This window comes from Ambystoma mexicanum, chromosome 3p (genome assembly GCF_040938575.1).
Source record: "Ambystoma mexicanum isolate Mex_15411 chromosome 3p, UKY_AmexF1_1, whole genome shotgun sequence".
NCBI lineage: Eukaryota > Metazoa > Chordata > Amphibia > Caudata > Ambystomatidae > Ambystoma > Ambystoma mexicanum.
In genome coordinates this window covers 18,861,230-18,872,017 of record NC_090925.1, presented here as the reverse complement: position 1 = coordinate 18,872,017, position 10,788 = coordinate 18,861,230, and the positions used below count along the sequence as shown (strand labels likewise).

General features: G+C 49.2%; 1 long non-coding RNA gene across 1 annotated transcript; it reads left to right on the top strand.

Moving 5' to 3' along the window:
- The first annotated feature begins 1,803 nt into the window (after window positions 1-1,803).
- LOC138579458 (uncharacterized) lies at window positions 1,804-6,216 on the top strand. Its single transcript, XR_011304012.1, has 3 exons — window positions 1,804-1,918; window positions 2,110-2,289; window positions 5,735-6,216. It is a non-coding gene; the product is annotated as an uncharacterized lncRNA (long non-coding RNA).
- The last annotated feature ends 4,572 nt before the right edge of the window (window positions 6,217-10,788 follow it).

Genomic DNA, 10,788 nt, shown 5'->3' with positions numbered 1-10,788 from the left:
CCGTGTAAACTGCTGACGTGGCGATTGCATTCACTTGCTTGGTGAGGGTGAGAGAGGCGTGTAGGTGGACGCCCAGAGTTTTTATTGACGCAGAGATGGGGATCTGTATCCTGTCGATGGTGAAGTGGGAGAATTGAGGGGTCGAGATTCTTGAGTATGGCTGGAGAGCCTACCAGTAGGATTTCCATTTTGTCATCATTTAGGCATAGGACACGTTCTGCCATCTAGGATTGGATTGTTGAGTAGGTGCTGTTAACGGTACGAGAGTCTTCATCGTAACTGCATGTCAGGGTAGGTGAATTTGAGTGTAATCGTCATAGTGCGTGTAGAATATGTCGATGCTGTCTGGGAGGTTGAAGAGGGGTTTGGTGATACGTTGTAAAGAGCAGGGGATATACAATGAGCCTTGTGCGACTCAGCTGGGGGTGGGTATGGGAGGAACGCTGGCCAGGTTGGAAAAGACTTTCATGGATCTACCCTCTAAGAAAGATGCTACCCATGATGTTACCTCTGGCGAGAAATTGGCGGTGTCTGTGAGGTGATGGCATAAGCTTTCATGCCATCACCTGGTTTTTACGTCCCTCAGATTGAGGGTGTTATTTATCACTACTTCTAGACTGCACTAGAAAGGATGCCGTGTGTAGTGGCATGGTCAGGTCCCTGTTGTAGCTTGCATTATTGAGGGCCGAAGCAACCCCTGCAAGGGCAGATGTGACTCCCTGGATCTCAGGGTGAGGTTGCCTAGCCTTCCACTTGATATTACCCTGAGAGCATGCGCACAGAGGCCATGTGACTCCCTGGCTCCCAGGGTGAGGTTACCTAGCCTTCCACTTAATGTTCCCCTGAGAGCATGCGCACAGAGGCCATGTGACTCCCTGGCTCCCAGTGTGATGTTGCCTAGCCTTCCACTTGATGTTCCCCTGAGAGCATGCGCACAGAGGCCATGTGACTCCCTGGGTTGACGTCCACTTGATGTTCCCCTGAGAGCATGCGCACAGAGGCCACGTGACTCCCTGGCTCCCAGGGTGAGGTTGCCGTCCACTTGATGTTCCCCTGAGAGCATGCGCACAGAGGCCATGTGACACCCTGGCTCCCAGGGTGAGGTTGCCTAGCCTTCCACAGAGGCCATGTGACTCCCTGGCTCCCAGTGTGAGGTCACCTAGCCTTCGACTTGATGTTCCCCTGTGAGCATGCGCACAGAGGCCACGTGGCTCCCTGGCTCCCACTGTGAGGTTGCCTAGCTGTCCACTTGCTGTTCCCCTGAGAGCATGCGCACAGAGGCCACGTGACTCCCTGGCTCCCAGTGTGAGGTTGCCTAGCCTTCCACTTGATGTTCCCATGAGAGCATGCGCACAGAGGCCATGTGACTCCCTGGCTCCCAGTGTGAGGTTGCCTAGCCTTCCACTTGATGTTCCCCTGAGAGCATGCGCACAGAGGCCATGTGACTCCCTGGCTCCCAGGGTGAGATTGCCTAGCCTTCCACTTGATGTTCCGCTGAGAGCATGCGCACAGAGGCCATGTGACACCCTGGCTCCCAGGGTGAGGTTGCCTAGCCTTCCACAGAGGCCATGTGACTCCCTGGCTCCCAGTGTGAGGTCACCTAGCCTTCGACTTGATGTTCCCCTGAGAGCATGCGCACAGAGGCCACGTGGCTCCCTGGCTCCCACTGTGAGGTTGCCTAGCTGTCCACTTGCTGTTCCCCTGAGAGCATGCGCACAGAGGCCACGTGACTCCCTGGCTCCCAGTGTGAGGTTGCCTAGCCTTCCACTTGATGTTCCCCTGAGAGCATGCGCACAGAGGCCACGTCACTCATGTTTACACTGAAAGCCGCCCCGTAATAACTCAAAAATCAAGTCAAAGAGCCCGATCCTTGCTAGTGTTCACACAATGTTTCACGACGTTGCTATCCACCACAAAAGTAAGCCTCCCACTAGGAGATTGCCAGAGTGTTCCTACGCCTTTGACACTTCACCTTTGACCCGCTAGCATGCTCTGTTGTTGCTGCATCATGCTGACTTCAGAGGCTGTTACCAGCTCAACCGGGTCACTTCGTGAGTATGTCCGAGGCGTGATGCATACTCACCCTCTCTCTCTCTCTTTCCTCCCCAGAGTATGAATGCAGAGGCCATGATGACTGTGCAGTCCAGGGCAAGCTGTGCTGCCGTGGTGTCTGCGCCTATGTATGCAGCGGCTCCCCACTGGCCCACCTCTTCCCGGATATGTTCCCTAGCGTGTCAGAAAGCGGAGAGGAGTCTGGCAGCTGGAGTCTGTGACACCATCACATTGCAGGTAAGCAGAGTTGAGACTGGCAGTGCGAGTGAGTGACACCATCCATTGTAGGTAAGCAGAGTGGAGGCTGGCAGTACGAGTGAGTGACACCAAGCATTGCAGGTAAGCAGAGTGGAGGCTGGCAGTGAGAGTGAGTGACACCATCCATTGCAGATAAGCAGAGTGGAGGCTGGCAGTGAGAGTGAGTGACACCATCCATTGCAGATAAGCAGAGTGGAGCCTGGCAGTGAGAGTGAGTGACATCATCGTGTTGCAGGTAAACCGAGTGGAGGCTGGCAGTGCGAGTGATTGACACCAAGCATTGCAGGTAAGCAGAGTGGAGGCTGGCAGTGTGAGTGAGTGACACCATCGTCTAGCTGGTAAGCAGAGTGGAGGCTGGCAGTACGAGTGATTATCACCATTGTGTTGCAGGTAAGCAGAGTGGAGGCTGGCAGTGTGAGTGAGTGACACCATCGTGTTGCAGGTAAGCAGAGTGTAGGCTGGCAGTGTGAGTGAGTGACACCATCCATTGCAGGTAACCAGAGTGGAGGCTGGCAGTGTGAGAGAGTGACACTATCCATTGCAGGTAAGCAGAGTGGAGGCTGGCAGTGCGAGTGAGTGACACCATCTGACTGCAGGTAAGCATAGTGTAGGTTGGCAGTGTGAGAGAGTGACACCATCCATTGCAGGTAAACAGAGTGGAGGCTGGCAGTGTGAGTGAGTGACACCATCGTGTTTCTGGTAAGCAGAGTGGAGGCTGGCAGTAAGAGTGATTATCACCATTGTGTTGCAGGTAAGCAGAGTGGAGGCTGGCAGTGTGAGTGAGTGACACCATCGTGTTGCAGGTAAGCAGAGTGGAGGCTGGCAGTGCGAGTGAGTGACACCATCGTGTTTCTGGTAAGCAGAGTGGAGGCTGGCAGTACGAGTGATTATCACCATTGTGTTGCAGGTAAGCAGAGTGGAGGCTGGCAGTGTGAGTGAGTGACACCATCCATTGCAGGTAAGCAGAGTTGAGGCTGGCAGTGTGAGTGAGTGACACCATCGTGTTGCTGGTAAGCAGAGTGGAGGCTGGCAGTACGAGTGATTATCACCATTGTGTTGCAGTTAAGCAGAGTGGAGGCTGGCAGTGTGAGTGAGTGACACCATCGTGTTGCAGGTAAGCAGAGTGGATGCTGGCAGTGTGAGTGAGTGACACCATCGTGTTGCAGGTAAGCAGAGTGGAGGCTGGCAGTGCGAGTGAGTGACACCATATGATTGCAGGTTAGCAGAGTGGAGGCTGGCAGTGCGAGTGAGCGACACCATCTTATTGCAGGTAAACAGAGTGGAGGATGGCAGTGCGAGTGAGTGACACCATTGTGTTACAGGTAAGCAGAGAGGAGGCTGGCAGTGCAAGTGAGTGACACCATCTCATTGCAGGTAAGCAGAGTGGAGGCTGGCAGTGCGAGTGAGTGACACCACTGTGTTGCAAGTAAGCAGAGTGGAGACTGGCAGTGCGAGTAAGTGACATCATCGTGTTACAGGTAGGCAGAATGGAAGCGGGCAGTGGGAGTGAGTGACACGATACTCTACCACAGTCCTGAGAGAGCAGCGGAACTTGTGCAGTGGAATCTGTGCTCACACACCTGTACCGATGTTCACACTGCACTCTCTCTCCCTCTTTCTCTCTCTCTCGCTTTCTCCCTCTCTCTCTCTCTCTCGCTCTCTATTGGTACCCATGGCCGCTGCAAACACTGATGGTTTAATGTTGCTCTACAAACACATTGATGGCACTCAATTATTTCATGTGTCTTTCATTTCACTTTTGTTGGATGCTGTTGAGTGGGTTCTATGAGGGCAGTCTTCGGCGCTGACAATCCAGCCCATGGAGCGGAACTTGAGTTAGTATTTGGATAAACTACATCTGCACTAAGTCTAATTTAAGGTCCTTGTCGAGGCTGGGTTGGGATATCCTGATTCACTAAGATGCTCATTCCTCGTGTTGAGGTTCAAATCCTGCTGCGTTATGTACAAGGCTGTCACCCTTAAGTCCCCAAGCTACCTCACTGAGACACTCAGCATCTCCGGGAGCCTATGATCCCCCAGAAGTAAGAACATGTTCAGACTTGAACTGCACCAATGCAGGAAGGAAATAACCAGAAGACAGGCCTACTCTGTCTGTGCCACAGGTCTATGGAACCTCTGATTCGCCCCTTGCTTTTACAGTTCAGGAAGGAGCTCAAGACCCTCCTCTTCAAGGGATGACTCCTGCCTAACACTTAGGTTCACACAGCCTGAAGTCACACCCTACTTGAGACTTGGTGATCTGCTCCCCACTGTTTCCTCGCCGGGCTGCTTGTAGATCCCCTGTTGCTAAACTGCCTGTCCTCCCAACCCCATGTGGTTCCTCTGTTTCCCTCACTAGGAATTTCATCCTATGCTTGTAAAGCAATATGTTGCTTCCCGAAGCTCGGTCCGTGCTCCCTAAATGCCCTAATAATAAAGCAATATGACCCGAGCAGCGGGGGCATTACCGATTCAGGTAATGCCCCGGGGCCCATAGTTATAGGCCCGAGCGAAGCGAGGACCTTAACGAAGGCCCCGGCCCTATTAGTACCCGGCCTGCAAAAACTGCGTAACTGGGGCACTAACATCTTTTTTTTGTCCCGAAACACTGCAGCGTTTCGGGAGAAAAAAGAAAAAAAAGACGACAAAGAAAATGGCCGCCATATTGCCCTTTCCATGGCGACCATCGGGAACGGATGCGCAGAAGCGTTTCCAGCGTGTCCGGTCCCGAAAAAAAAGAAGATAAGTGCGGTTGGGACGGCGGAAGGGGGGGGAAGGGGAAAAAAAAAAGAAGCTACCTGGATCCCCAGCGGGGGACGATAGAAGCCTCCAGCTCTGTGAAGGCTCGGAGCGGGGATGGCCCTGCTCCGAGTCTCCACACGGTAGAAGGCTGCCGTCGTCCCCCACCGGGGACGAGGGGTGGGGAGGGTAGGGAGGTGGGAGGAGGGAGGGAGGGGAAAAAAAACAAAGCCTTACCTGAGTCCCCGGTGGGGGGCGAAGGCAGCCTCTCAGCCGTGGGGGAGGCTTGGAGCGGGATGGCCCCACTTCGAGCATCCTCATTGACTGAGGGGTTGCCATGCCCCCCCACCGGGGACAAAGGCCGTGGAATCCCGACAGAGGGATTCCCGGCCTGGTAATGACTCGGCGAGGGCCAATTAGAATGGCTCTTTCATTCTGATGGCGCCCTTGCTGGGTGCTAATAATAGTAATCTGATGGGACCCTGCTTTTCCTCATCGCAGGGCACACATGACCTTAAGTAGGGTACTCCTTTAGATGGACAGCAAAATGTGTGAAGGAGTGTAAATGCTGCAGGAAACTGTTCCTAAAAGGCTCAGACAGGACTTTGTTGACATTGGTGGTATAGAGGGGGATTGGGGGGGATGTAACCCACTTCTTTACATATTTTCTCCTTGTCTTTTCCAGAAAAGAGGCTACAACATGCTGTGTGCGTCCCACAATAAGGCAGTGGAAGAACCAACAAGCCTATCCAAATCCAAATGCTGAAACTTGACGGCCCTTCAGCGCTCTATCTTTTCTTGTCAGAGACACAATCGTTGCAGTCTGTGTTCAAAGATCCTGGGATTTGCGACTGTTGTGCATTAGTCGAAGTCCAAGTGTACACCTAGTAGGGGAAGTAAGGCACCAAGACGATAAGGACCAAAAGAAAACCAACACTGGTCCAGGAGCAGGCACTGAAGAACGCACCTTGAAGAAGAGATCTGATATACCCGCCTTACAATGCAAACAAGGTGGCACACTTTCCCGAATGTGTGATCTGTGTGACCGCAAGCAGATGTTCCGGGACTACATGTGAAACAGTTCTCTGAAGCCATTGCCTGATTGTGCTGCTGACCAGTATGTCCTCTTGCAACCCAGTAGTGACCATTGATAGTAGCAATAAAAAAAATTCAACAATGCCTTGTCACAATCTTCTTTCTTTCCCACCTGTCATGCTATGTGTTCACTTGTCACCACAGTGCTCAAGAGATGCTGAGCGTGAGGTGTCGCAAAGAGGCTTCTCGTGAAGTATGTCTCAATAATTCTCAGATCCCATGATACAAAGAGATGTTTCTGGAATCCTTACTGGTCACGACTCGTGGAGGTGGAGGAGCAGGCAAATAGATATGCGATTGTTTTCATTAAAAAGACGCTTTAGGCGCCCACAGGTGCACTGGATGTATAAAGCTCCATTGGAGGTTAGCTGTAGGCATATCTCTGCACCCATTGCCTTTCTACAAGATGGATGTTCATCGATCAGGAACATGTCACAGCCTCAGTATTTTGTCTTTATGGTTTGAGCATGGCTGGGTGCTACACGCTGTATCAGGCTTATCATTGATAGTGGACGTGGGTCCCGTAACATCGCGTCCATAGGAAGCTTCCTAGGAAACTGGCAGTAGCATTAGTGTGGAGCCCATATCATTTATATCCTCATTATATCCTCAAGACCTAGGGGTTAGCACTCCACCTTGTGAGTGGCAAAGCTGCACCTGGGCCACTTGCGACCTTCAATATCAGATATTTTGAATACAAGTGAAAACTGCATGCATACAAACACGATGAGACCGAAAAACCCTCAAGGTTTTTCCATAAACCATTCTGACTGAAATTGGAGCACAGAACCACTCCATTCCCACTATCTACCCAACTATAGGGCTGTAGCAGTTGACATCATGCGAGAGGGCTATAACTCATTGAGACTGTAAGAGTTCATCACCATATCACTTGGAAGCGTGCCCCTTTGTACTAGAGTCCTCCCCCCACACACCCCACGCCTCCATCAGACATCTATGGATTCTATGGATTCTCATGCTCCCATCCATCAGGCAGAGACAGGGAAAAAACAGACGCCTGGGAGTCAAAATGTGTCTTTAATCATAAAGAAGAAAGAACAACTCTCAATCCATGTCTGCATCCAACCCATCTATATAGATTTTCCAAAATTCCACAACATCTGTATGCAAATTAGCACCTTGTGAATGGTAGGCTTTGATAGGCCAAGTTAATTAAAGGGCAAACATCCCTTCATTACCATTGGATAACTGTATCACATGTTTACAACAATTTTATATTAGCATAACTGACATCCACAACAATTTTTCGCTGATGCACGAATTTAGACAAAACTAGGAAAGTGCTCATCTCCTAGGTAGTAAATAAAGGGCGCCTGGCAAAGTCCTGATATGCCCAGGTGGGTACATATATTGATAACTCAAATAATCAGGATTCGATATCCTCACAATAATCCACGGTTTTTTGACATATTTATTTCCATCTTAAAAAACCTGTGTCTTCAATTTTTATACAAACTCTCGCTAAGCACGAAAGCGATAACGGACAGATTTCAATAAAAAACATAGGGAAGTGCAGTTGTGCACCCTCATCGGGATGTGAAAGATGAGTACCCTAGTGACAAGCACATGTGAGTATACAACGTAGGTGACACAGGTAACTCAGATCAGTGCTGCCCGTGGTTGTTCTTCAACCCGGGTGTGGTTTTTCAAACAAAAGCAGTGTACACAACACGAAATTCTAAACATACAACAAAAGGGTATTTTCACAGTTGTGCCACAAGTGATCGACACAGTTGTGTTTCACGATATTTAAGTTCTTGCTGGGTTCACGTTGGCGCCACCGTGGACCCAGCAAGAACTTAAATATCGTGAATCAGATTAATGGCTAACCATAAGCCCAGCGCCGTTTAAATCCGGTCTCCACGGCACGGCCGATCTACACCAGACCTAGGATTACACCCAGGCCCCTTGACAGTTTTACCGCCTTGCTCCGGTCGGACGATCTTACCAACGGACAGACTCTTCAACTAGTCTCTCCTGATGAAGGCCACCAGAACTACTAGCTTCAACCGAGCGATTATGGCCGAAACACAACTGTGTCGATCACTTGTGGCACAACTGTGAAAATACCCTTTTGTTGTATGTTTCAAATTTCGTGTTGTGTACACTGTTTTTGTTTGAAAAACCACACCCGGGTTGAAGAACAACCACGGGCAGCACTGATCTGACTTAGCAGTGTCACCTACGTTGTATACTCACATGTGCTTGTTACTAGGGTACTCATCTTTCACATCCCGATGAGGGTGCACAACTGCACTTCCCTATGTTTTTATTGAAATCTGTCCGTTATCGCTTTCGTGCTTAGCGAGAGTTTGTATAAAAATTGAAGACACAGGTTTTTTAAGATGGAAATAAATATGTCAAAAAAACGTGGATTTTTGTGAGGATCTCGCATCCTGATTATTTGTGTTATCAATATAAGTGCTCATCTCCTGCCAAGAACATTCTTCATGAGTCAATGTCTGCACCTTATCTACTTCCTGAGGTCATCCCAATATATATATATATATATATATATATATATATATATATATATATATATATATATATATATATATATATCCTCATTATATGGTGCCAAATAATACAGCTGAGCTTTGCAACTAATTTAGTGGACACTTTCTCCACAAGAACCCAAGATGGACAGGAGAGTGAACCACGTGACCTACCTACCATTTTATCTATATATCAGTTGAGGGGGGAGGGGCTGGCACCCCATGCACTCCTTCAAGTGCAAATATCTGCCAATCCAAATTGAGGGTTATCCCCAATCCATACCTTCAGGTATCCCAGAAAGGCACCTATTGGCAGATCTCACCACAGACCATGGCAGTACTCAGTTTACCATGATGTCCACCAGTCTATCTGGTGACTGTAAGGAGGTGGCACACTTAGGCAGCCACTTCAGCAAGTTGGACGCACCCCTGTTTTCTAACGAGAAAATGTATAATGGTGTAGGTGTACTCCTTCTCCCTGATGCCAACAGACCTAAAGATTGCAGTTCATCGGACAATATGGACGAATTCCACCACAGCCCATCTCATCCACGAATAACTTCATTGACATTGAGGCTGGCATCATAGATGGGGGCAATACGGGTTGTATTGTTCAAATTTGTGCTGCTTTCCTTGAAGTCCGAAGAGGGGACACGGTGGCCCAGTAAATATGTGAGCAAATGTGCAACGCTTGGTTGAAAGAGGTAGGCCCTGGGAACAATTGTAAGAGAGGCCAGATGTTCTGGCTACACTGACCCTTGCTGGCGCTCACTGTAATCAAGAGATGCCAATTTCCAACTCAGTAACCCAAGAGCTTGTGTGGCCCACTGCTATCCCTGTCATTACACTAAAACCATTGCCATGGGACAACGAGAGGGTCCTCTGTTGAGGCATGGCTTGTATAAAAGTAGCAAATATGGCGAGTGCCTTGGAAAGAACCATGTGTTCTTCACAGAGAAACAAAGGCCGTTTGGTAGAATGGAACTCAATTATTAAGGTGATGGACAACCACGCCTTGAATTACTTATCTAAAACCCCTCCAAATGTCCACATGCTTTTAGCCCAACCCATCTTCTTGCTTGTCATTTGGCATGGCCAAAACACAAGATCATATCTGGGGTCAGTTCTATTGGACTGGAGTCTACAGCGGCTTCAAGAGATACTTGCATACATGTGCAATCTGCCAGGAGGCTGATTGTAAGGATATCCCAAAGGCACCATTATGGCCATTGCTAACCATCGAGGAATCTCTTGAGAGCATTGCCATAGATGTTCTCGCCCACTTAAACAACTTTAGGGGGAGGTTCCGTATGATCTAGTTCTTTGGAATTATGCTGCTCGCTGTCGAGAATCATCCTGGCTGAGAGCCTAAAACACTGCAGACATTATACTGACACTGGTCCTGTCCTACTTCACAATGTGGTCTTTCCACCAGCGATCTAAGCAGGCAGCGGATGACTCTACTTGTTGAAAGTGTATGGGAATGATGAAAACACTGTTGACTATTAAAACATTGCATGCCAATAATCCATCTTCAGACTGGCCAATGAGTCGGAAGGTTTAGCAAGACCTTGGATCACCTTGTGAAGAAACTCATTGAGAAAGCTGGATGGATCCTGGATGCACTGTAATCCTGGGAAATGTTGGTCGTCTGGGAGACTGCTCGGGATTTTATTTGTTTGCTCCCTTTGAGGTATGTCAGGGCTGAGGGAGCAACAGGAAATTCGAGGCCCCAAGTATTTCTTTCAAAAAGGTTTATTTTGTAAAGTTAATCTGCTAAGGATTTGTGGTAGACTGGAATTATGGTTATGTGGGATTGTCAGTAAATCACAATTAGTGATGTCACCTTCCTCAAAGGCTGTAATCCATCAACCCACCCCTCCCTTCCCTTCGGTTCCACCAACTGTTGGTGAAGGCGCTCATAGTATCCATTTAAAGTGCCTAAAGCGGCTTTCTTGGCTTGAAATGTTGGTTGCTATTTCACTGATCTTGTCAGGATGTTGCTTGCCTTGGGGACATGTGCCACCAGATTCAGTTTATGGGACTGTGTGGATCGTGTGCCGGGTCTCCAAGCCCTACTGATATTGAAGGATCCCCTTTTCGGCCAAAAAATACGAGCCTCAAGCCA